This window comes from Schistocerca cancellata, chromosome 8 (genome assembly GCF_023864275.1).
Source record: "Schistocerca cancellata isolate TAMUIC-IGC-003103 chromosome 8, iqSchCanc2.1, whole genome shotgun sequence".
Classification (NCBI taxonomy): Eukaryota; Metazoa; Arthropoda; class Insecta; order Orthoptera; family Acrididae; genus Schistocerca; species Schistocerca cancellata.
The window spans coordinates 304,195,035-304,218,594 of NC_064633.1; positions in this window are offsets into that span (position 1 = coordinate 304,195,035).

Here is a 23,560-nt window from a genome sequence, read left to right on the forward strand (position 1 = left end):
CATCTATCTTTCTTTCTCTTTCACTGTCACTTTCTCTCTCCCACCATCACTGTCATCTCTCTTTCTCTCTCACTGGCACCCTATTTTCTCTCCTCCATCGTAGATATCTCTCTGATACTCTGCTTCAGCACAATAAAGCATGAATATGTTTGAGGATTTTTCAGCTGGTTCTCGTTCCCTTCTTATCACTGTTCCAGCAATGCACCTTACATGTAAATGCACATTATTTTTAGGCACACCTATGGTATGCCAAAAAATGTGGTGTTTTATTTACAGGTCTTTGTCAGAATGTGTCACTTCTGGAACAGGATTTCCTTTATAAATGCATCACCATCAAATTAGAAAGAATTTAGCTTAAAATTTCTTACTGTGGGCAATATACAGTCCTTTCCATACAAAACGCAAATTTATCAAACCAATCCAGATGTACATATTGTACAATTTCTGAAGTCAAACACATTATACCAATGTCAGTCCCAACAGTTTGGCCTGGAACTGAACAAAGACTATGGAGACTTCATATATTATTGCAAAGTACGTTGGTTAAGCCAAGAGTCGTGCATGAAACGATTTTTTGATGTAAAATTCGCTTTTGGAAAATTTGTGAAGGAAACAGGAGAGCAGGAACAAAAATTCTATTTGCAGTGACATCTCAAGTAACCATACCCTTCGTTCAGTTCCAGTGAAAACTGTTGCAGCTGACTATGAAATTATGTTTGTGATTTCAGAAATTCCACTATCCGTACCACCAATTTCTTTGCGTCTTCACTGCCTGCAAATTTTGCACAGAGTGTTTCTTGATATACAGTATAATGACCCGATATGACAATAGTGGTAATTTTTGGCTCTTTCTGTGTGGTGTCGGGATGTAGTTTCGTATCAAACTTGCAGTACACGCCACTTATGCTAACTGACAATCCTAATCCCTCTGTCCTGTCATTCCCATTCATTTTAAAGGATTCGATAGATCGCTACACTGCCTCTTTTTTTGCGACCAGCGTGACACGTGAACGTCCTTCATACCACAAATAAATAGCGAAGAGTAAACAGCGCTGACACCACGATTCTGCCGAACTCAGAAAGTTGAGCCGACCTCAAAATACAACATATAATGCTAAATGAAATGTCCTGCTGGTCCGAATACTTCCGAGAAGGACCGAGCAAAGCCAAGTGACCGGCCGGGACTTGACTCACACATGGCCCACTCACACTGCTTGTGTGAAGTTTGGCACGCCGTTGCCAGGCCTGTCCTACATAGTAAGCTGTATTGTTCAAATGGTTCAAATGGCTCTGAGCGCTATGGGACTTAACTTCTGAGGCGATCAGTCACGTAGAACTTAGAACTACTTAAACATAACTAACCTAATGACACCACACACATCCATGCCCGAGGCAGCATTCGAACCTGCGACCGTAGCGGTCGCGCGGTTCCAGACTGTAGCGCCTAGAACTGCTCGGCCACTCCGGCTGGCCAGCTCTATTGTCCGCCATGTTTTTCCCAACTCTTAGAATACGTAAATGTTTACCTTGCTGGTGGTTAACCTATTCATGCAACTTTTTACAATATTTCCTATAAAATATTGGATACTGCTTGTGTGATGTGTGCCGAAAAGTAATTAGTGGAAAACTGAAAATTTGTGGCATGGTCTGCTGAGGTCATCGGTCCCTAAGCTTACACACTACTTAATCTAACTTAAACTAACTTACGCTAAGGACGACACACACACTCATGCCCGAGGGAGGATTCGAACCTCCAAGAGGGAAGTAATTAAAGTGCATAAAGGTATATACAGTGCCCTTTTAAATTAACAGAACAAATGTCATAAAATATTGCACAGCTGTAGGAATGTAGGCTCAGAACTTGCGTGATAGTTTGCAAATATCAAATGTAGCGCATTAAGAATGTGGTACCAATGTCTTCAAATATGGGTTACGCACTAACAACCTTTGGCTATTTATTAGTTTCGGCCAATGTACAAGCACTTGCGAAAGTGTTATTTTTTTACTTTATCAAGTTAGGCATTATTACTATACAAAGGGGTTAATGACGATGATGTTTGATTTGTCGGGCGCTTAACTGCGCGGTCATCTGCGCACGGATAAAGTCCCAATTTTTACACAGTCCATTTTTTTTCGCAATCCAATCTAGCCACTGTCACGAATGATGATGATGATGATGATATTATGAGGACAAAACAAACACTCAGTTACCAGGTTGAGAAACTCCACAACCCAGCGAGGAATCGAACTGGCGACCCTGTCATCCAGAGGCAGCAAACACTAGCCACTAGACCAAGAGCTGCGGACACGAAAGGGGTAAAAGTATCGTTCCAGGTTGCAACAAAACCAAAACGCAGGCACTTGCTAAAGAGTTCTTTATTTTTTAACCATAAGTAAGTACTTTATTAAGCACGTCATTTTACTGTACAAAGGGGGTAAAAATATTGTTTCACATTACAGTAAAACCAATACACAGGCACTTTTGAAAAAGTTGTTCATTCTTTAACCATAACCAAGTACTTTATTAAGTACAGCATTTTTGTTGTACAAAGGATGTAAAAGCATACTTTCATGTTACTGTGAAATGAATTTTTATTGATAGTTTCATCTATCGTTTAACCACATTCATTTGTGAATTCCATGATAGGTCAGTATTCCCTACATCTCAATGAAGAAATGATAAGGACGTAACATAAAATAATTTTGTAGTTCTGTCTGGTATCTTGGTATAACACAAATAAGTAATAGGGGCTGTGGAACCCTTGCTGCCAAAGTGAACACATCTACTTTATCATAAAAGCTTTCAAGCCTATTTCATGTATAACTTCACGTTTGTTGTTTCATGTAATATTACCTTAGATTCCTCTTCTGCAGAGTTAATGCCCGTGATGTAGTTTAGCCATTCAAGACCTGATTCTCTTGCTTCTGTTGAGTGGACAGTCCACGCAGAGAGTCATTTTACAGAACTAGCATCTCCAACACTGTGACAGAAAAAAACATTTTTAATGCATTTTGTTGGAAATTAAAACATGCAAAACCATTTGTGGTATGGTTTGTGCAGTTCAGAGCTGAGCAGCCAGTCATATTTACGTCGAATTTTTCAGTATATTTAATCAGAAATCTCTACTTGCATCGTAACTCATATGGGAAACAAGTATGGATGTGCTATATCTTGTTGAAAACATTTCGGACAGTCCAGCTCAGATTGTAGGAGTCTTCGTATTAATGTAGGTTTATGCGTGTGGTGGTTAACAATTCTCTTTGGGTAATGTGCTAACATGTGAGGCAAAACTGATCCTGGGTCTTTTCTCAGATATGATACTGCAGAGCCTGTGTTATTCCGAATTACAATGCAGTGTTGTTTCAGACATATATGCATGCACTTTCGTTGTCGTCATTTCATTATCTAGTTGATGGTTGTCCATGCCCTCAACTGCGAACACATTTCACTTATTGATAGCGGCTGTAGTCGCCGCAGTGCTTGTTCCTCCGTAGTTGCATGTATGTCCGAAGGAACATGGCGAAGTACGTATATCTGAACACAACCACTGCAGTATTGTATATATTCACCGACACTGGGCAAGAGTCCTTCAATTAAAATAGCTCATCTCTACGGGAATATACATAATGGACGCACGACTGAAGGTTGCAGACTCATGGTTGACGGCATATAGAAGTATGGGTGTGGGCAAGAAGCGTGCTCGGATTGTTCCACAGTAAGGCAACCTCTCGAGGTCAGAGGGGAATCCTGTTTCGTGTCCCGGTCTGGCACCAGTTTTCACTTTCTGAAACGAAGGGACACCAAAGAGGCAATTCTGACGTTGCGGTTGATAATGGAAGCAAGACTAAAGAAAAATCAAGTCACGTTCACAAAATATGTGGAGCTGGAAAAAGCGTTCGACAGTGTCAAATGGTGCAAGATGTTAGAAAATCTGAGAAACAGAAGAGGTGAGCTATAGCGAGAGACTACTAACATACAATATGTACAAGATCCGAGAGGGAATAAGAGTGGACGACCAAAAAGAAAACAGGCCACAGTGGAAAGCACCGCTGTTTTTAACATGTACTCGCCAGCCACGTGACGAATGGGTGGAGAACACAAGGTTGCACGTGGACAGCTCGTGTATGGGCGGAATCTGAGAGGATAAAAGCTAAACTTGTATGCTACCGGGTGATCAAAAAGTTAGTCTAAATTTGAAAACTTAATAAACCACGGAATAATGTAGATAGAGAGGTAAAAATTGACACACATTCTTGGAATGACATGGGGTTTTATTAGAACCAAATAAAACAAAGTATTGCTAGACGCGTGAAAGATCTCTTGCTCGCGTCGTTTGGTGATGATCGTGTGCTCAGCCGCCACTTTCGCCATGCTTGGCCTCCCAGGTCCCCAGACCTCAGTCCGTGCGATTATTGGCTTTGGGGTTACCTGAAGTCGCAAATGTATCGTGATCGACCGACATTTGGAGGGGTGCTGGAAGACAACATCCGACGCCAATGCCTCACTGTGCTTTACAGTGCTGTTAACAACATTGTTCCTCGACTACAGCTATTGTTGAGGAATGATGGTAGACATACTGAGCATTTCCTGTAAAGAACATCATCTTTGCTTTGACTTACTTTGTTACGTTAATTATTGCTATTCTGATCAGATGAAGCGCCATCTGTGGAACATTTTTTGAACGTTTGTATTTTTTTTGGTTCGAATAAAACCCGATGTCATTCCAAGCATGTGTGTCAATTTGTACCTCTCTATCTACCTTATTCCGTCATTTATTCAGTTTTCAAATTTATACTGACTTTTTGATCACCCGGTATAGGCCAGAAGGAAAATAGTTTCCATCCCCAATACGCTGCTCAAGCCTCATTGGGCCAAGAAACGATGCAGGTCGTACGATAATTAGCATTGGGCACTACGGCTTGTGGTAGGAGATGAACATGAGGTACGGTGGGGATAACCAAGAAGATATACAGGACGGTCTCGTCAGAGACTGAAGGAGAGATCTCTTCAGACCGAGCCCGTGGGTAGAAGGGAGAGAGGACTCTACAGACCAGGGCTGTGTGTAGATGGAACACTTCCTATTCTGTCGGTCTAGAAGAGTTTTTTAACGATTTCGCAGGGTTCGAAAATTCCGTAACATCTCCGGAGTGGAGATTACGGATTTTGACCCAAGTTAGTTGCGTTCTGCGGAACAATTAAAAAGGGCAGAGGTGTACACGGCGCTAAGCCAGAGCGAGTGGACATTGCCAATAGTTTAGCTACGGAATGACACAGTTCCTCGCTTCACAAAAACTCAGGGAAGTTTCCGGCTGCTCATACTTTCAAGGCCAGAACAGTATTGAGGTTTATAGGTCAACACAGCGTCGACGAGTCGCCGTCATCATACTCCACTGCCGACCGCAGCAGCCGTCAGTAAAGCACGGTAAATATCGCGTTTGCTCAGGCGTTCAATAACGGAGTAACTAGGTTGTGTGTGCACTTCCATTCTGCTAGAGATTGGAGTTGTGTCTTTTTCTTCTCATTCCCTTGTGTCCACGCTAGCCATGTATTGCGTGTGTGTTCATAGGGCTTAAAAGTCGAGAAAGATATCGGTAAATATACTTTATTGTCCAGCTAAAATAGCATAGACAATAGCGCATATTGCAGTGTTGTAAGTGTAATATTTTGAAGGGTAAATTGTTTTGTGATCATTTTATTGTAAGTTGAGCTAGAGGTTTTTTTCCATGTGGGAACGCTTTTGAAAAATTATTATGTGTTCATGTTTATCTCTGACTCTCCTCCCCGTGGTTCACCCCGAGAAACGCTGTCAAGCGGCTAATTAGTTAGAAACCTAGGCAATTCGGACTGTCTTACGACGTCCAGGATAACCGGCCACAATGCAAGCAAAACAAGCGAATGACCTTCCCCTGGGCCCTAGGACAAACACCGTGGGACTAATCTTGCGCGTCTGCTAGTTCAGTATAGAAGACATAAGCAGACCAAAGACTGAATTCTTATCAAAGCTTGTTTTAGATAATGACACTGGCATCCTTTTAATGCAAGAAACACCCACTGTAGGCGAAGCACAGCTTCAGTCTAGAGGAAAAATCCCAGGGTACAGATTGTATGGCACAACATTACACCCAAACTATGGCACCGCTACCTACACAAGGACAACTATTGATAATGTGAAGTTTGTCTCAACATCTGACAGCGATAATATCTATAACACTACTATAAAAGTGGGAGATTTAACTATCATTAACATCTACGAATCCCCGACGTTTCCTGGCCAGCTAATCAGCCTCCGCTCATCGGCCACCCTGTCCTAATTGCAGGTGATTTCAATAGCCACCATACTGAATGGAAGTAGAGGGTAAACGACGCAAACGGGCTCAGGGTTATGGAATGGGCTGAGATGTAGAACAGGCACCTAATGTATATCCATAAATATATGTCAACCTGCAAATCGGCCGGATGGGGATCGGAGACAATCTCCGACCTATGTTTTGTTTCCACCGACACGAGGGATAAGCCAACCCCTTTAACCGTCACATCGCTAAACTCTTCCCCACACACGGCACTGACCAATCTTTCTTGAGGTGGGCATACGGATCCCCGTGATCGTTACGTCTCCACTGCCTCAGTGGAATTTCTCCAAAGCTGACTGGTCTCCCTTTTCTAGAGACCTGGACCCAAATATACGATTCATACCCCCTCGTCCTCAGCATTACCAAAAATTGGCTGACACCATTGTGAAGACTACTAAAAACACATTTCTAGGGGTATGAGAAAGCAATAAGTACCAGGATTCAGTGAAACTAGTGAGCGGCTGTATGAAGACTATGAGAAGAGTGGAAGATCTAACGTCGCAGATGACCTCCTGCATGGCCTGGACGAAGCTAGGAGGGTCACGTGGAGGAACACCACTGAAAAACTGTATTTTAGACGCTCTAGCAGAAAAGCATGGAGCCTTTTGAGGAAAGTAGGATCTAATTCACATGTCCCACAAACTAAACCAAGTATTACACAATACCAAATTGCCAACAAGTGGCAAAACGTTTAGAGGACCTGTCGATAGAGAACACTCACGTAAAATAAAGAAAGAACTTTCAAATAACTTCCGAGAATTCAGCCAGGTAACAATTTCAGCGACCGCCAATATTTCGGCGGGAGAACACCCCGCCATTTTAAAGGCAAACTGCAAAGGACAGGCGGCGTATATGCAAATTTAATACCTCGGTTCTCGGACCGAAGCAGGAAACATAACACACACACACACACACACACTGAACACTAGTGCCACCAAAGATGACCAAAGTCAGAGCTATCGATAGTGAGACGCCGGCCGGTGTGGACGTGCGGTTAAAGGCGCTTCAGTCTGGAACCGCGTGACCGCTCCGGTCGCAGGTTCGAATCCTGCCTCGGGCATGGATGTGTGTGATTCCCTTAGGTTAGTAAGGTTTAAGTAGTTCTAAGTTCTAGGGGACTGATAACCACAGATGTTAAGTCCCATAGTGCTCAGAGCCATTTGAACTATTTTTTTGATAGTGAGACTATGAATTCGCAGGTGTGGCAGCATTGACTCTGTTCCTCTGTTTTTTGACAGGGCAGAGAGCCGGATTCCAAACAGAGTTTAAACAGAAACCTCCATCCCTGTTAACGAGGTTGCTCGCTAATTTAATCTCAACTGCCTCACTAATCACACTGTCTCAATAGCTGGACGTGCATGCCAATATCTCGGTGTTATTATATAACATGGGGTGACCAGTATCCAAGCAATTTTCGGCAATAGCAGATCTATTTGGCTGCTGTAATCGTGTGTGCCTTTTATGCTCAGTACATCTGTCCTCCACGGTCCTGATAGTTTGACCAACATATGCCATGCCGCAGCTACAAGGGACACGATATACACCCGCCTTACGCAGTCCAAGATCATCCTTAACGGAACTCAAAAGTGCTCTAATTTTAGATGGAGGTCGGAAAACACATTTCACATCGTATTTCCGTAAAATACGACCGATCTTATTGGACGTGTTTCCTACGTAAGGCAAGAAAGCGGTAGACTTAGGTGTTGACTCAGTATTATCATCAATCAGCTGATGTACAGTTGGTCGATAGCGCAACGCACGTTCAATCTGTCTATCACTGTAACCATTTTGACGAAATGTAACTTCAAGATGGGACAGCTCAGCTGGCAAAGTCTCAGCGTCAGAAACGACATGTGCCCTGTGTACCAAGGTACGAAGTACCCCTTCACGCTGAGCCGAATGGTGACAACTATTAGCTTGTAAGTACAAGTCGGTGTGAGTACGTTTCCTGTAGACTGCATGTCCCAATGATCCATCATCCTTCCTCCTAACCAACCCGTCGAGAAAGGGAAGGCAACCATCCTCTTCCACCTCCATCGTAAAACGAATGTTCGGGTGGATCGAGTTCAGATGTTCTAGAAAGACATTCAAATTCTCCCTACCGTGAGGCCAAACAACGAAGGTATCGTCAACGTATCTAAAGAAACAGGCGGGTTTTAAAGGCGCCGACTCCAATGCACGTTCCTCGAAGTCTTCCATAAACAAATTTGCGATCACAGGAGACAACGGACTACCCATCGCAACTCCATCTGTCTGCTCGTAATACTGGTCATTAAATAAAAAGTAAGTGGATGTCAACACATGCCTAAAGAGATTAGTTAAATCAGCACCAAACCTGGCTTCAATTAACCGCAACGAATCAGACAGAGGAACACGAGTGAAGAGAGAGACCACATCGAAACTCACTAAAATATCAGAGTCATTCAGCCTCAGTCCCTCCAAACGACGTAAAAAATCAGCTGAGTTCCTGATATGATGTTCACACCGTCCTACTTGTGGACTCAACAGAGAAGCAAGATGCTTGGATACACGATATGTCGGGGCGCCGATGTTACTCACTATAGGACGCAAAGGAATCCCTTCCTTATGAACCTTTGGAAGGCCATATAACCTAGGGGGAACCGCACTATAGGTGTTAAGCCTCTTGATTGTGTCCTGCGACAAACCACTTTCCTTCAGGAGGCTGTTGGTCTTTCTCTCAACACTTTTCGTGGGGTCAGCTTCGATTCTGCGATACGTTGAATCAGATAGTAAACGTTGCATCTTTTGTACATAATCATGTTTATTTAAAACAACGGTGGCATTGCCCTTGTCAGCAGGTAAAGTAGCAATACTGGGATCAACTTTGAGAGAGCGTAAAGCAGCCCTCTCTGCTGCTGTTACATTACTCTTGGGTGGACGAGCCCTAGTCAAAACACGGCATGCCTCCCTCCTAACTTCCTCTGCAGCGTCAGGAGGTAGTTTGCAAACTGCCTGTTCAATTGAACTAATAAAATCAACCACCGGTAAATTCTTCGGTGTGGGTGCAAAATTTAAACCCTTCCCTAGCACGGATAAGGTTGCGTCGTCAAAAGATTTATCTGTGAGATTTATCACAGAACGTCGAGATATAACATCGGACTCCGCGCGATGAACACGTTCAAACTTTGCCAAATGCCGGGCAGTAACGGAGTTGTACTCCCAGTCAGCTTGGGTCCATGAGGCACCGTCCATCCAATCCCAAGTGAAATCAAACACTTCAGATGCAACCATTAAATGAAAACGATACAATTCTTTGGAAACAGAATCCAAACGTCGACGAGTAAAACGAATCCTTTCGCGAACAAGAGCCAAGCCAGCACGTTGCTTAATTCGATTGGCGGCAGGAGAATTAATATGGTGCACAACCTTAGCAAATGTTGGGACATGATTTTCATCACGACACCTCAATAAAAACGACAAAGCACATTGCAGTCTAACTCGACAGCTACGAAGTTTTTCCAACTTCCGTAAACACCGATACATTTCCTCCCCGTAGAGGTAAACAATGTGAGACCTGAGTTTCTCCTGGCGTATACAACTTTCGAATAACTTCCGGGAATTCAGCCAGGTAACACTTTCAGCGACCGCCGATATTTCGGCGGGAGAACACACCGCCATTTTCAAAGCAAACTGCAACGGTCAGGCGGCGTACATGCAAATTTAATACCTCGGTTCTCGAACCGAAGCAGGAAACATAACACACACACACACACACACACACACACACACACACTGAACACTAGTGCCACCAAAGATGACCAAAGTCAGAGCTATCGATAGTGAGTCTATGAATTCGCAGGTGAGGCAGCATTGACTCTGTTCCTCTGTTTTTTGACAAGGGAGAGAGCCGGATTCCAAACAGAGTTTAAACAGAAACCTCCATCCCTGTCAACGAGGTTGCTCGCTAATTTAATCTCAACTGCCTCCCTAATCACACTGTCCCAATAGCTGGACGTGCATGCCAATATCTCGGTGTTATTATATAACATGGGGTGACCAGTATCCAAGCAATGTTCGGCAATAGCAGATCTATTTGGCTGCTGTAATCGTGTGTGCCGTTTATGCTCAGTACATCTGTCCTCCACGGTCCTGATAGTTTGACCAATATATGCCATGCCGCAGCTACAAGGGACACGATATACACCCGCCTTACGCAGTCCAAGATCATCCTTAACGGAACTCAAAAGTGCTATAATTTTAGATGGAGGTCGGAAAACACATTTCACATCGTATTTCCGTAAAATACGACAGATCTTATTGGACGTGTTTCCTACGTAAGGCAAGAAAGCGGTAGACCAAGGTGTTGACTCAGAATTATCATCAATCGGGTGATGTACAGTTGGTCGATAGCGCACCGCACGTTCAATCTGTCTATCACTGTAACCATTCTGACGAAATGTAACTTCACGATGGGACAGCTCAGCTGGCAAAGTCTCAGCGTCAGAAACGACATGTGCCCTGTGTACCAAGGTACGAAGTACCCCTTCACGCTGGGCCGAATGGTGACAACTATTAGCTTGTAAGTACAAGTCGGTGTGAGTACGTTTCCTGCAGACTGCATGTCCCAATGATCCATCATCCTTCCTCCTAACCAACCCGTCGAGAAAGGGAAGGCAACCATCCTCTTCCACCTCCATCGTAAAACGAATGTTCGGGTGGATCGAGTTCAGATGTTCTAGAAAGACATTCAAATTCTCCCTACCGTGAGGCCAAACAACGAAGGTATCGTCAACGTATCTAAAGAAACAGGCGGGTTTTAAAGGCGCCGACTCCAATGCACGTTCCTCGAAGTCTTCCATAAACAAATTTGCGATCACAGGAGACAACGGACTACCCATCGCAACTCCATCTGTCTGCTCGTAATACTGGCCATTAAATAAAAAGTAAGTGGATGTCAACACATGCCTAAAGAGATTAGTTAAATCAGCACCAAACCTGGCTTCAATTAACCGCAACGAATCAGACAGAGGAACACGAGTGAAGAGAGAGACCACATCGAAACTCACTAAAATATCAGAGTCATTCAGCCTCAGTCCCTCCAAACGACGTAAAAAATCAGCTGAGTTCCTGATATGATGTTCACACCGTCCTACTTGTGGACTCAACAGAGAAGCAAGATGCTTGGATACACGATATTTCGGGGCGCCGATGTTACTCACTATAGGTCGGAAAGGAACCCCTTCCTTATGAACCTTTGGAAGGCATTATAACCTAGGGGGAACCGCACTATAGGTGTTAAGCCTCTTGATTGTGTCCTGCGACAAACCACTTTTCTTCAGGAGGCTGTTGGTCTTTCTCTCAACACTTTTCGTGGGGTCAGCATCGATTCTGCGATACGTTGAATCAGATAGTAAACGTTGCATCTTTTGTACATAATCATATTTATTTAAAACAACGGTGGCATTGCCCTTGTCAGCAGGTAAAATAGCAATACTGGGATCAACTTTGAGAGAGCGTAAAGCAGCCCTCTCTGCTGCTGTTACATTACTCTTGGGTGGAGGAGCCCTAGTCAAAACACGGCATGCCTCCCTCCTAACTTCCTCTGCAGCGTCAGGAGGTAGTTTGCAAACTGCCTGTTCAATTGAACTAATACGAGGGCAGTTCAATAAGTAACGCAACACATTTTTTTCTGAAACAGGGGTTGTTTTATTCAGCATTGAAATACACCAGATTATTCCCCAATCATTTACCTACACAACACTATTTTTCAACGTAATCTCCATTAAATGCTACGGCGTTACGCCACCTTGAAATGAGGCCTGTATGCCTGCACGGTACCATTCCACTGGTCTATGTCGGAGCCAACGTCGTACTGCATCAATAACTTCTTCATCATCCGCGTAGTGCCTCCCACGGATTGCGTCCTTCATTGGGCCAAACATATGGAAATCCGACGGTGCGAGATCGGGGCTATAGGGTGCATGAGGAAGAACATTCCACTGAAGTTTTGTGAGCTCCTCACGGGTGCGAAGACTTGTGTGAGGTCTTGCGTTGTCATGAAGAAGGAGAAGTTCGTTCCGATTTTTGTGCGTACGAACACGCTGAAGTCGTTTCTTCAATTTCTGAAGAGTAGCACAATACACTTCAGAGTTGATCGTTTGACCATGGGGAAGGACATCGAACAGAATAACCCCTTCAGCGTCCCAGAAGACTGTAACCATGACTTTACCGGCTGAGGGTATGGCTTTAAACTTTTTCTTGGTAGGGGAGTGGGTGTGGCGCTACTCCATTTATTGCCGTTTTGTTTCAGGTTCGAAGTGATGAACCCATGTTTCATCGCCTGTAACAATCTTTGACAAGAAATTGTCACCCTCAGCCACATGACGAGCAAGCAATTCCGCACAGATGGTTCTCCTTTGCTCTTTATGGTGTTCGGTTAGACAACGAGGGACCCAGCGGGAATAAACCTTTGAATATCCCAACTGGTGAACAATTGTGACAGCACTACCAACAGATATGTCAAATTGAGCACTGAGTTGTTTGATGGTGATCCGTCGATCATCTCGAACGAGTGTGTTCGCACGCTCTGCCATTGCAGGAGTCACAGCTGTGCACGGCCGGCCCGCACTTGGGAGATCAGACAGTCTTGCGGCGATGATGACACACGCTTTGCCCAACGACTCACCGTGCTTTTGTCCACTGCTAGATCACCGTAGACATTCTGCAAGCGCCTATGAATATCTGAGATGCCCTGGTTTTTCGCCAAAAGAAACTCGATCACTGCCCGTTGTTTGCAACGCACATCCGTTACAGACGCCATTTTAACAGCTCCGTGCAGCGCTGCCACCTGTCTGAAGTCAATGAAACTATACGAGACGAAGCGGGAATGTTTGAAAATATTCCACAAGAAATTTCCGGTTTTTTCAACCAAAATTGGCCGAGAAAAAAAATGTGTTGCATTACTTATTGAACTGCCCTCGTAAAATCAACTACCGGCAAATTCTACGGAGTGGGTGCAAAATTTAAACCCTTCCCTAGCACGGATAAGGTTGCGTCGTCAAAAGATTTCTCTGTGAGATTTATCACAGAACGTCGAGATATAACATCCGACTCCGCGCGATGAAAACGTTCAAACTTTGCCAAATGTCGGGCAGTAAAGGAGTTGTACTCCCAGTCAGCTTGGGTCCATGAGGCACCGTCCAACCAATCCCAAGTAACATCAGACACTTCAGATGCAACCATTAAATGAAAACGATACAATTCTTTGGAAACAGAATCCAAACGTCGACGAGTAAAACGAATCCTTTCGCGAACAAGAATCAAGCCAGCACGTTGCTTAATTCGATTGGCGGCAGGATAATTAATATGGTGCACAACCTTAGCAAATGTTGGGACATGATTTTCATCACGACACCTCAATAAAAACGACAAAGCACATTGCAGTCTAACTCGACAGCTACGAAGTTTATCCAACTTACGTAAACACCGATACATTTCCTCCCCGTAGAGGTAAACAACGTGAGACTGAGTTTCTCCTGGCGTATACAACTTTCAAATAACTTCCGGGAATTCAGCCAGGTAACACTTTCAGCGACCGCCGATATTTCGGCGGGAGAACACACCGCCATTTTCAAGGCAAACTGCAACGGACAGGCGGCGTACATGCAAATTTAATACCTCGGTTCTCGGACCGGAAGTTATTTGAAAGTTGTATACACCAGGAGAAACTCAGGTCTCACATTGTCTACCTCTACGGGGAGGAAATGTATCGGTGTTTACGTAAGTTGGATAAACTTCGTAGCTGTCGAGTTAGACTGCAATGTGCTTTGTCGTTTTTATTGAGGTGTCGTGATGAAAATTATGTCCCAACATTTGCTAAGGTTGTGCACCATATTAATTCTCCTACCGCCAATCGAATTAAGCAACGTGCTGGCTTGGCTCTTGTTCGCGAAAGGATCCTGATATTTTAGTGAGTTTCGATGTGGTCTCTCTCTTCACTCGTGTTCCTCTGTCTGATTCGTTGCGGTTAATTGAAGCCAGGTTTGGTGCTGATTTAACTTATCTCTTTAGGCATGTGTTGACATGCACTTACTTTTCATTTAATGACCAGTATTACGAGCAGACAGATGGAGTTGCGATGGGTAGTCCGTTGTCTCCTGTGATCGCAAATTTGTTTATGGAAGACTTCGAGGAACGTGCATTGGAGTCGGCGCCTTTAAAACCCGCCTGTTTCTTTAGATACGTTGACGATACCTTCGTTGTTTGGCCTCACGGTAGGGAGAATTTGAATGTCTTTCTAGAACATCTGAACTCGATCCACCCGAACATTCGTTTTACGATGGAGGTGGAAGAGGATGGTTGCCTTCCCTTTCTCGACGGGTTGGTTAGGAGGAAGGATGATGGATCATTGGGACATGCAGTCTACAGGAAACGTACTCACACCGACTTGTACTTACAAGCTAATAGGTGTCACCATTCGGCTCAGCGTGAAGGGGTACTTCGTACCTTGGTACACAGGGCACATGTCGTTTCTGACGCTGAGACTTCGCCAGCTGAGCTGTCGCATCTTGAAGTTACATTTCGTCAAAATGGTTACAGTGATAGACAGATTGAACGTGCGGTGCGCTATCGACCAACTGTACATCAGCTGATTGATGATAATTCTGAGTCAACACCTAAGTCTACCGCTTTCTTGCCTTACGTAGGAAACACGTCCAATAAGATCTGTCGTATTTTACGGAAATACGATGTGAAATGTGTTTTCCGACCTCCATCAAAAATTAGAGCACTTTTGAGTTCCGTTAATGATGATCTTCGACTGCGTAAGGCGGGTGTATATCGTGTCCCTTGTAGCTGCGGCTTGGCATATATTGGTCAAACTATCAGGACCGTGGAGGACAAATGTACTGAGCATAAACGGCACACACGATTACAGCAGCCAAATAGATCTGCTATTGCCGAAAATTTCTTGGATACTGGTCACCCCATGTGATATAATAACACCGAGATATTGGCATGCACGTCCAGCTATTGGGACAGTGTGATTAGGGAGGCAGTTGAGATTAAATTAGCGAGCAACCTCGTTAACAGGGATGGAGGTTTCTGTTTAAACTCTGTTTGGAATCCGGCTCTCTGCCTTGTCAAAAAACAGATGAACAGAGTCAATGCTGCCTCACCTGCGAATTCATAGTCTCATTATCGATAGCTCTGACTTTGGTCATCTTTGGTGGCACTAGTGTTCAGTGTGTGTGTGTGTGTGTTTTATGTTTCCTGCTTCGGTCGGAGAACCGAGGTATTAAATTTGCATGTACGCCGCCTGTCCGTTGCAGTTTGCCTTGAAAATGGCGGTGTGTTCTCCCGCCGAAATATCGGCGGTCGCTGAAAGTGTTACCTGGCTGAATTCCCGGAAGTTATTTGAAAGTTGTATACGCCAGGAGAAACTCAGGTCTCATAAACGACATACAAGGCATAAGAAACGGTAAGGTCCCTGATCTCGAAACCATACCCTCAGCGTTCCTAACATACCGTCAACCAAAAACAAAAGAATGGCTCACGACACTTTACTCCCACATACTCTAGTCAAAAGAATTCAAGACGGCAAAGATCATTGCCACCCTCAAACCAGGAAAGCCAGACCAAAAACCAGAAAGATATATTGCCCGCATCTCGTGGTCGTGCGGTAGCGTTCTCGCTTCCCACGCCCGGGTTCCCGGGTTCGATTCCCGGCGGGGTCAGGGATTTTCTCTGCCTCGTGATGGCTGGGTGTTGTGTGCTGTCCTTAGGTTAGTTAGGTTTAAGTAGTTCTAAGTTCTAGGGGACTGATGACCATAGATGTTAAGTCCCATAGTTCTCAGAGCCAAGCCAGAAAGATATAGACCCATCGCTCTCTTAAGCGTAGCATATAAACTGCTTGAGCGTCTCCTTTACAGCAGATTAAATGCAATTATAGTGGAATCTCTGCCTATCGACCAAGCCGGCTACAGACCCATTCGAAACTGCGGGGGTCAGGTCCTCGCATTAACAACCTTCATTCCGCTGGGCTATGAACAAAGTCTGAAAACTGGTGCGGGTTTTGTTGATAGCAGCAAATGATACTGTCTCGAAACAGGGTCTAAGTTCCTAAAAGCTACTAGATGTAAAACGATGACGTCTCTTTTAGAGAACATGTTGTCAGATAGAGTCTTGCAAAACTCAATGGGCGACTCTTTCAGCAAATCAATACTCCTGAGTAATAGTCTCCCCCAAGGATCAGTGCTTGCGCGTCTGCTGTTCAGTCTCTATGTAGCCGACCTACCAACTATCGCCTCCAGAAAATTTATTAACCCAGATGACATCATTCTTGCATGCCAGCATACTAATATGACTGTCCCTGAACGGAGTCTCACCCAAGATCGGGAATTGATGGCTGAATACTTCAGGTAATAGCGACTAATCCTAAGCGCGCTTCAAACAGGCACCTCATGCTCCCAACTAAGAAATAGACTGGCTAGAACACCTAGACAGATATCTCTGTATGGTACTGAGCTTTCTTACAATTCCTATCCAAAATATCGAGGCGTAACACTGGATCGCACTACCTCTTATAAAAAAACACCTATCAAACCTGGCCACAAAACTGAAATTCCGAAATAACATCCTCCACAAATTAGCGGGAACGACCTGGGGAGCTGGTGCCGAAACACTCCGTACGAATGCTATAAGTTTTATCTACTCAGCAGCTGAATACTGCGCATCTGTGTGGCTAAACAGCCTGTACGTGGTAACAGGAGATGTGGTGCTAAATAAGACGATGCGAATAATTGCTGGAGCTATTAAAACCACTCCACTCTACTGGCTACCACGGCAACCAGTCCTCAGTAACATCGAACCGCCTTATATACGACGATGCAACATACTCATAAGAGAGTTTAAAAAGATCTCCAGTAATACAGACATGCCAAACCACCAGGCCCTCACTGTATTTAGAAGACTCAGATCCATAAATCGTCCTGTGAAGACTGCACAGCAACTACTGAGCCAAACCTGCAATGGCGTTGAAACCTGGCTAACGTACTGGAGAAACAAAGCCCATCCAAGATGGCATGCTTTATTTGAGACTTCTAACCATTAGACGGGCTTTTACCTACCAAGGAAAAAACATCTGGGCAATACTGAACAGAATACGGGCAGATCATGGCCGAAGCGGATCGTCGATGTACAAACGGAATTGACCCTGGGTGCGACTGTGGTGCCAAAGAACAAACCATCCACCACATCGTCAGCGAGTGTCCACTGAGGGCGTTCTCTGGCACTGATGACGACTTCTAAGGGCAACACCAAAAGCTGTGGATTGTCTACAGAAACTAAGTTGTAATTGTGATTGCTGAAAATACTAGAATCTGAACTTCATGCAGTTTTGTAATGTAGTTATGTGCCAAAGTTCAGCTTACATTATTTTATTATGTTTGTATCCTATATTTTAAAAACGTATATTCTCTTGTACGCTGTTTCGAAATTAGTGTGTCATACAATAATCTAAATAAATAAATCACGATTGATTTCATTAAGTTTGTGAATTTATTGCCAGCCGTTGTGGCCGTGCGGTTCTAGGCGCTTCAGTCTGGAACCGCGTGACCGCTACTGTCGCAGGTTCGAATCCTGCCTCCGGCATGGATGTGTGTGATGTCCTTAGGTTAGTTAGGTTTAAGTAGTTCTAAGTTATATGGGACTGATGACCACAGATGTTAAGTCCCATAGTGCTCAGAGCCATTTGAACCATTTTTTGAATTTATTTTCAGGATCTTTCTAATTATAGAGGATTTTTCAACGTCACCAACTACACCACTGAACCCAATGTGTATGGTGATTCTGTAATAAAAAGGTTTAGTACAGGTAACAGTTGTTTGTGTGTGTTCTAGAGTAGAAGCTACTCGTTCGTCACTGAAATATTTTAGGTCATGAATGAAGGCTGTTATTCTGATGTCTAATCGTGACTTCATCTTGGATCTCCTTACCTCTCAGGGCCTGCGTTCACGGGCACCTCGATTCTGTCAGATATCTCCGTACGTGGCAAGTGGTTAGGACGGGTCATAAGTACCGTGAGAGTACGTTAGAGCTTCTCTGGTGCCATTAGATTTCCTAAAGCCAAATACATCCTGAATTTTGTTTTCCATTCTTCTGTATGTTATTCTGGTCAACAACTTGGATGCATGCACTGTTAAGCTGACTCCGCGATAATTCTCGCACTTGTCGGCTTTTGCAATCTTCGGAATTGTGTGGATGACGTTTGTCCGAAAGTCGGGTAGAATGTCGCCAGACTCATCCTTTCTACACACCAATGTGAATAGTCTTTTTCCCACTTTGCCCAATGATTTTAGAAATTCTGGTGGTCTGTTATCTATCCCTTCTCCGTTATTCGATCTTGTCTTCCAATGCTCTTTTAAATTCCGATTGTAATATTGAAACGATGGTCTCTTCTATATCGGAGTCCTTTTCGTCATCAGACAACTCTTTCCCTTCAAAGATCTTCACTGTACTCTTCGGACCTGCTCGCTCTCTCCACAGCATTTACCAGTGGAATTCTCATTCCACTATTAACGTACCACCTTTGCTTTTAATTTCATCGAAGGTTGTTTTGACTTTTCTACATGCTGAGTCAGTCCTTCAAAAAATCACTTCTTTTTCTGCTTCTTCATATTTTTCATGCAGTCACTTCGCTTTAGCTTCCCTGCATTTAATGTTTATTTGACGCATAAGTGACTTATACTTGGTAATACTGGATTATCTTCGACATTTTTGTAGTTTTCATTGATCAACTAAGTATTTCTTGTTTTACCCATTGTTTCTTTACAGTTATCTTCTTTGCACCTATGTTCTTCTTCCCAGTTTCTGCGATTGATCTTTTTAGAGATGTCAATTCCTCTTCAAGCAAACTGCCTACTGAATTATTGGTTATCACACTACCTATAGCCTAAGAGACCTTCAAGCGCATCACTTCCGTATTCCACTTCTTTGCGCATTGTTCCTTCCTGACAAGCCTACTATTCATCATTACTGTAGTTTGATCTGCGTCTATAACTGCTCGTTACGCCTTACAGTCCAGTATATGGAATTGGAATCTCTGCCTGACAATCATGTAATCAAACTGAAATCTTCCCGTATCTCTGGGCCTTTTTCTAGTTTCCATCCTCCTCTTCGTGATTTTTGTGTATCACTATTACTAGCTGAAATTTATTGCAGAACTAAATTAACGTCTCTCCTTTCTCATTCTCTGAATCCTAAAACAAAGTCCACAATCTCCTGTAACCCTTTCTTCTACTCCTTCCACTATAACCACATTCAAATCCCTTATGACAATTAGATTTTCATCTTCCTTTACTAACTGAATTACCCGTTCAATGACCACATATACTTTCTGTGCATCTTCAACTTCGGTTTGCGTTGTCATCGTGTATACCTCAACTATCGTTGTCAGTCTTGGTTTACTGTCGATCTGTATGAGATTTATCCTACCACTGAACACTTCACAGTAACTCACTTTCTGTCTTACCCACGTATCCTTACCGAATCCCATTACCATTGTCCCATTTTAAACTACTGTTGTTATTATCCTAAACTTATCTAACCAGATATCCTTGTTTCTCTCCATTTGACTTCGCTTACTCCACTATATGTAGATGAGCTTTGGAATATCCCTTTGCAGATTATTTTAGCTTTCCTACCACGTTCGTACCTCTGACCCGTAAAACATTATCCTTTAATTGATTACTGTGGCTTTTCCTCATGGTCACCTCCACCTTTGCAATCCCCTTCCGAAGATAAGAATGAGGGACTAGTATAGAACCTTTTGCGAACAGAGAGATCATCACAACCCTTTTTCGATTCCTCTCCACATATCCTGTGGGTACACATGATGTGTCACAGTGATTTACATTGCCTTCTGCATCCTCATGCCGTTGATCACTGCTGATTCTCACACCTTTAGGGACAGTTTCCCAACTCAAGCCCAAGAGAGTGTTCTGAACCTCTGTCCGCACCTCCGCCCTTTTTGACAAGGCCGTTGACAGAATGAGGGATTCCTGAAGCCTTCGGCGGCCATTGTTGATGATTTTTATTCAAAATTTACGTGTTAGTAAAGTTTGAACCCGGGACCGAGGACATTTTGATTACTGATCAAAGACACTACACCTACAGTGCGAACTTCTTACTAGGCCGCCTAAGCTTTTAACATCTGAGATTTCCTGATTCACAACAATATTTTCACTCAGTTTAATTATTAGATCTAACAAAACAGCATATAATCTACATTAATAGCAGTAATAATTACACATAATCTGGTATACCTTTTTCCAGATGGAAACACAGTCCTTGTTGGGTACTTCCACTGAATAGTTAATATCAAACGAACAAAACTGCGATTGCGGAAGACTGAGATCGTAATTACTTCCATAAAAGTAGATTCTTGTAATGAAATAGGCACCGTCCACTGATGGATATATTTACTTGATCTAGTAAATGAATATCTGAACAAACGAAAAAAAATATTCTTGCATACTATGCATGAGTACAGTGCTTTACGCCCTGCTGAGTCGCAGAAATTGCTCCATAGCCTTTATGTCGGAGTTCATAGTTGAGATAAAAGTCTTTTCACAACATTTCTAGGCCTAATAACCCGCGTAAAAAGAAATGAAAGAGGCCACTCACAGCCTCCTTTTCAAGAGAAAGCACACACTCCTATCCTTGAAAGCGTAAATGCAACGAATAGTTGTGGAGCTTTTCCAGGTCATACTGCTCGTTCATCTATAGTGATTCGACGGCGTTCCTCTCGCATGACGGATATAATATACACAGGAAAAATCAGATTCCTTAATTTACCTTATTTAAAAATGGTAGAGTTTCTACTACTGTGTATTATTTTAAATTTGTTAAAAATTTGAATACTCTTTTTTAAGCTGCAGAAATCGTACAGTTCTGGCATTTCATTTACGTTGTAAACGAAGCACTCACTCTACTCAGCAGAAATTACTGTTTGATTTTACTAAGAAAACATTATTCAGAACTGACGTAATAATTCAAAAGTAAATATAGCTCGTGAATGAATAGTGTACGTGGAAGCTCATTTGTGAGATTAACTGACAACGCACTGGCATGTACTCATGAATCTATGATGCGTTTGTCAACGTTAGTTTGCCATTCGTCGACAGTATTATGTAAATAAAAGCGGCCACAAATACCGATAACGCTGAATTACAGCAATCAAAGCATTGATTTGGTATAAACCGAATTAAGCGTCACAGTCCGTTTTATTCGCATTAATTTCATTACCATACGCAACGATTCTATACCAAAAAGCAACAAACAAAACTGAAAAGTGCACATATTCAGTCGCATCGACGCCTCGAATTTCATTAAGTTAATGGAATTACCTCGTATATGTGCTTCAATACCGATGAATACTCAACCATTTTGGAACTTCTTAATTTTCATTTGCAAAGTAGTTCCAAACAAAACAAATCGCAAGCTTAATGTCCAATATTTTTATCTTATTATCACTGTAATTATCATACAATTCTAATGTAATTATACATAAGACCCTAGAAACGAGCGACTATATCAATTTGGACAGTTTATTCTTCAAAAAAGATTAAGGTACTGCTTAGAAAAAATCTGAGCCAACCATTTGTACATACCTGGGTGGGGGGGGGGGGAAGAGGGAATCCGATATTCTAAACAGAGAAGACGGTTGAGTGAAAAATATCGGCCCCAGTGCCTGTAAACTTGACAATGGCCGAGAGAGCATTCTCCTGACCCCACACTCTCAATACTGCATAAGAATGATGTCACTGACATATGGTGACACGACTCCTCATCGACAGTGATTTGTCCGACAAGTCCGGAATTCGGAGCAGGAAAATTTGGTGACAGTGTGTCTGTTACGTAAGTAAATACGTCCATCAGTAGCCTCTGTCTAGTTTATTAGAAAAATAGTTTTATGAAAGTAATTACGATATCATCCGTCCGTAATCTCACTTGTGTTCGTTTGGTGTTAGCTTCTCAGTAGAAATACCTATCAAGGAGCGTACATCCAATTGACAAAAATATTACATTACACTACATTATGTGAAATTTTTATTGATATGAATGTAGATCATAAGCTGTTTTGTAAGGCCTAATAAATAAACCGAGTGAAAACATTAGATTTTGGTAAAACTCAGGTATCAAACACAGGTTTGAGTGCCAATTGCATCTGTATGTTCGGTTAGCACTATTAAATTTTGAACAAAGTGGAAAGCCGCAGAAGATGGTCTATAAGTAGGTGTTAATAGTCCCAGCACGAGGGCTGTCCAATTTATTATTCGCATGTTGCCGGCACACAGTCAGAACGCTCTCTCTCAGACCCGCGTGAGATGTGGAGGTGTTTTTCGATGGGCTGCGTGTTCACCTAAGCCAGTGGTTCCAACGAGGGCATTAACGCCTAGCGGTGTTGGTTGGAGATTAGTAAGGGATGTTCCTGATCAATGGAAAATTTTGGGGACGTGTGGGTCAACGGATCGTTTTCTGGCTGATCTCCACCAGAATGCACTAGAAAAGTTGCATTAAAATTAAAATAAGAGGATGTATGTTTCAGAAAATAGCACTAAATATCTTTCGAGGAAGATCAGTCCTTGTTATGGTATGGCTACATTGTGTTAGCTAATCCTTTCACAACTTAAAAAGTGACACCCTTACACTCTTTATCATGATCATTCCAGATTGGGTGCTAGAATCTTTCTCCAATGTACAAACATCATAAATATCACAACAAGAGGAGGTCGTGGACTTGCAACGACTGAAAAGCTGAAACTAAAAGAAAAGCTACAGATAAAAAATTTTGGCTTCATAGGCAAATAATAGTGTTATAACCAGCCTTATGCGCTGTAGAAAAGAAGTTTTCATTACATGTCCTTCATTATATTTAGTCTAAAAAATATTTAGTGCAATCACCAAATTTACAGAAACAAAATCACCAAATTTACAGAGGAAAAAGAAAAAAGGTAAAAACAGATTGTCAGCAGTATGAGTCAGTAGTATGTGGCGATTTAAGACTGGTGACGACAACCTGGAAATGAAACACCGAAAAATTTGTATTAATCCTTAAAGCTCAGGCTTGTCACCAATAATGTTTTACAATGTTTTAACACTACCTGTATGTTAATAATTTTTGAGTGGATGACAACACATTCCACAACGTATTTGAACATGGCACGACCATTTCATTATGAGTACTATG